Source organism: Hydra vulgaris, chromosome 01, assembly GCF_038396675.1.
Source record: "Hydra vulgaris chromosome 01, alternate assembly HydraT2T_AEP".
Classification (NCBI taxonomy): Eukaryota; Metazoa; Cnidaria; class Hydrozoa; order Anthoathecata; family Hydridae; genus Hydra; species Hydra vulgaris.
Genome location: NC_088920.1, coordinates 26,219,519 through 26,223,486, shown reverse-complemented (window position 1 = coordinate 26,223,486; position 3,968 = coordinate 26,219,519).

Sequence of the window (3,968 nt, the reverse complement as noted above, 5' to 3'; positions counted from 1 at the left end):
TTCGTCGTGATTAAATATTCTGCATGTATCAATATTTCCAGACCAAACTCCTGTCCCCTTTTGTTCTGCTTCAGTCATAATGCCAGTCTCAATCAATTCTTCTGCAAGAGCGTCTAAAGGCAACCATGAAAATCAATTAGTAACTCAGTTTTGATAGAACTATTTTTCATAAATGTACAGTAGCAATACATAAACTAATAAAAAGGTGTAGCTATGAGTTAAATTTTAAATGAAGCTATTGTATACTATGAAATAAAATAAAAAAGTCAATGTTAACTCATACCAAGGTGGAGACATGCCATTTCACTCGTGCAATTGAGAGCTCTATTTATTGACACATTTCCTTGTCGCTTGAGTGTTAAGCTTGGATTCTTAGCTTTAAAGCGCATCCAAAACGATTTACCTAACCTGTGTTTAAAACAAAAATAAAAAATTAACTAAAAAAGCTTCTCTTACAAAGCTTAAACTCCTGGACTACAAGCAATCTCTTTATATCTTAACATGTTGACTATTACTACCTTTTAAAAATATATATAAGAAACATAAATACTTGTTTTGTGTCAAAGCATTTTTTGCATTTGCAGATAATGCTATGAATTTTCTGCCACCTTTCAATCTTTTATTTGTGTATTGTCTAACTTTCAGAACATCAAGGACAAGTTTTGTTAGTTCTGCTTTGTTTATGCCTTGCATTACTCGATTTTTATTCCTAATGTATGAAACAATTGACATCTCTTCTTCCTCCAAGAGAATTGCACAGTACTGTCTTTCAAGACCATTGACTATTTTCCCATCAAGTCTACGGTTTATTGTTTCACGATCTTTAATAAGTGGATATTGTCTTGTTTTAATTGCAGCATGTCCTCTTACATTGTTTTCTTTACACCATTGAACAGCAGCTTCAAGTTGTTGTTTTTTTTTCTAATATAGCTTTTCTTTTAATTAGTGCTTCAGCATTAGAACTTGGATTTAGTGACTTCATTTGCAAGCGAGTTTTGAATTTTTTGTTGCTGTTACTCATGTTTATTTATTTGCTTACAAATAAAATAATATCGCAAACTCACATACTGCAAACTGAACTAAAACTATCCTCTAAGCAGGAGCGTAAAATAAAATCTCTATATAAATTCATTATCATCAAAAAGATAGCTCCAACTACTATAAATCTACTTTAAATCATGAATTTTTGTAATATCACTTATATTTTTGTTAAAAATAATATAATTAATGTGGTTTTTGGGGTCCCAAGCATGTGGTTTTTGTAGCGCTTTAGGTACTTCCCTAAAATATAAGTTTGCAATCAAACTACCATATGAAGGGGATTTTAATATAACAAGCTATTCCAAAAAATTGGAAAGTTGCAACTAATTTCATAAAAGTTATAAACAATTTAAACCATGCGGGTTTTGAGGTCCCCTACTAAAATATAGCGAAACTTTACTGAAAAAAAAAAAGCAAACAAAAAATACCAAAATACTTCTAAACCCCTGGGAAGAACTTTTACCATATAAAAGCATATAAAAAAGCAAAATAAAGTTAAATTATTTGTTTTGTACAAAAGATACAGCAAAAGAAAAAATCATGTGGTTTTTGGGGCCCGTCTACCTGTAATAAAAACCATCACATCTTTTAAGAATTTTAATATTTTTTTAGACAATTTTTTGAATAGAATATTTTTCATAAAATTTTTAAAATATTTTATTGTGTCCATATTTCAACTGCATTGGTTAGAGACCACCCCCTCAAACGCATATACGCACAATTGGTATTTGGAATCATTCAGTCTCAACCTCTCAGTCCTTTAACGGGGTTCCATTAACTCTCCCTCTGTAATTAATAGTGCCGTGGGTGCTAACCATGGCCGTGGAACAAATAGACACTTTTTGTACTATTGTAATTTTATGATATTTTATTATTTATGACATTAGGGATGAGCTTTATACCGTCTCGTACTTCCAGGCAAAAGATTGGTCTATTATTAGTTTCATGATTTAGTCAAATATCCTTATAACTAAGTTTTTTTTTAAAAAAGTTTTTTACAAAAACTAAGTTATAGCAATACTTTTTCTTAGTTCAGGAAAGCATGGTTTTGTAACAAAGTTATTCTAAGATAGCAGCGAAACTGTATTTTTCGAAAAAATTTGACACAATGAGTACACAGCTCAAAAACCGAAGATGCAGCCAAATAACCATAATCACGCTTGAATATAGTTATATTTGCAAATTCATTTCCTATTTTTTAGATTAACATCACAATTTACCTGACGTTAATAGTGTCCCATATTTCCAGACGCTAACTATCATCAACGTAGCCGCAAATGTAGGATGCATTACAGTTTTTTTTTATATATATACCTCAAGATGATATACCACATTTAATAAAAACTCTATCTATATTAGTTCAAAGTTCGAAATTTCTTTTAAAATTTTAAAAAAACATTTAATAACAAATTCATTCAAAACAAACATTTGTTTTGAATGACAAACTAAGTTTAGCATTTTTTGAGTGTCTTATAAAAAAAAAAGTTTTATAAAAAGTACTGCTAAAAACCACCACCAGCATAACAGTTCATATCATTAGATATTTACATTGTATTAATAAAATAAAACGTTATTTTTTAAATAAATTGTTATTATTTCTTTGCCATATAATTTTACTTACAATAAAACTCTTTTTATTATCCCATTTCCTGTTTAATTATAAGTTTTTTTAATGATAGCTTATTTTTCGTAAATAATATTTATTTACATAAAAGAAAAAAAAATTTTTAATTTTTGGCCAAAAGAAATATTTTTTGCACAAAAAGCAATAACGCACAAAAAAAGACACCCAACACACACATAAATAATAGTGTTAACATCAGGGTTGTCTTGCTCTAGTGGCTCTTCGATGCTAGCAATCTGATTTATCGCAGCTGCATTTTTTTATGTTTAGATGTGAAAATCTTTTTCAAGGAAAAATAAAAATCTAGTTTCTCTAAATTTAAAAGGTTGGGAAATCATTGTAAAATGATTGAAAATTAATTTACCGGGATATAGAAAAAGGGGAGTTGGTGTGCACCTTGCTTATTGATAAAAGTATTACAGCTAATTATAATATAATTGAAAAAAATTGAAAAATAAACTAGTAAATTTGTAACCCAGTGAATTTCTCATCACAGTTGAACTTTTTTAGTGACAAAAACCCTAGTTTTTTTATCAGTAGTGATGTCGAAGACTATGAAAATAAGTTTTACCCTGGATTGGAAAGTTATCATTTAGAATACAGCACTAAAAAGATGTTTGATATGGGACCTCTGTACGTATGATATGGGACCTCTGTACGTTATCAATTTAAAAAAATTAGATTTTGTGCCAGACTTCAACGAGACTAAACTGACCGATGCTGGCAACATCGATGCATATTGCAATTTACAAACAAAAAATTAACAATACTGAGTACATTTAAATCTAATAAAATATTAAAGTCTTACATGGAAATATGTACCCCTAAAAAGTCAGTTTATATTGAAGTTTAAATTGATTAAAACAATAATTTTTTGAGTAAATGTGGCAGTTAAGTTAGGTACAAATCAACTTGAATGATTGAGTAAATCAAGAGGTGGTAAAGTTGTTGCTTGCAATATTCTCTTTTGAATTCAAGGCTTGGGTAAACGTGTTTCTCAAACACAACAACAACAACAACAATAACAACACCACTAACAATAACAACAAGATATTTATTTTCCTCAAAATTTACAATCATATAATAACGATAATGTAACAATAATAATAATAGTAACAAGAATAATAATAATAACAATAATAATAATAATAACAAGAAAATCTATAATATTATAAATAATAAAATCATAATGAAATATCATTATTAGGAATAAGTATAAATAATTGATTGACAAGGAAGGTGTCACTCATCCAGAAACCTGATTAAAGGAGTCAAGTAATTATAGCATCAGTTATAATAGTAA